The sequence below is a fragment of the Solanum tuberosum genome, unplaced genomic scaffold, assembly GCF_000226075.1.
Source record: "Solanum tuberosum cultivar DM 1-3 516 R44 unplaced genomic scaffold, SolTub_3.0 scf00163, whole genome shotgun sequence".
In the NCBI taxonomy this organism is placed as follows: domain Eukaryota; kingdom Viridiplantae; phylum Streptophyta; class Magnoliopsida; order Solanales; family Solanaceae; genus Solanum; species Solanum tuberosum.
Window position 1 is genome coordinate 649875 of NW_006239087.1, and position 430 is coordinate 650304.

The 430-nt window shown below is 41.9% G+C and overlaps 1 protein-coding gene across 1 annotated transcript in view; it reads left to right on the forward strand.

The window, feature by feature from the left end:
• LOC107061728 (uncharacterized) overlaps positions 1–430 on the forward strand; it is a 17322-nt gene that overhangs the window by 11894 nt on the left and 4998 nt on the right. The window lies entirely within an intron of this gene.

Genomic DNA, 430 nt, shown 5'->3' on the forward strand with positions numbered 1-430 from the left:
CCCAACTTGAGGGAATGACTTAAGCTGAAACTTGAACCGGGTAATCTCATAACCTGATGATGGAGCTATGTGCCAAGAGTGTGTGAGAATAGTTGATTGTTCAAAGAGTGTATGCGCCAATCTAGAACTTGCTCGGTTACGCCTGCTAAGATAATTCAATCTAGAGGATAGGAAGTGATCATAGACCATTGTTCTGAAAAGTCCACAAATTGCCTAAAAGAAGGATCCAACCAAATGAAATAAATGCTCCCTTTGATCCAAAACTTTGAGCCTAAAATTAACCATTTCTTTCTAAACCCCGAACTCACCTTCCCATAATCTACTATGTTGGCCCCGGTCCCTACTTGGACATGTGCACTTCGACTTAGGCCAATAACCCAAGTTGAGGGTGGCTAATGTAAAAAGTAACTTCAAATCTTGGCCCTAACCC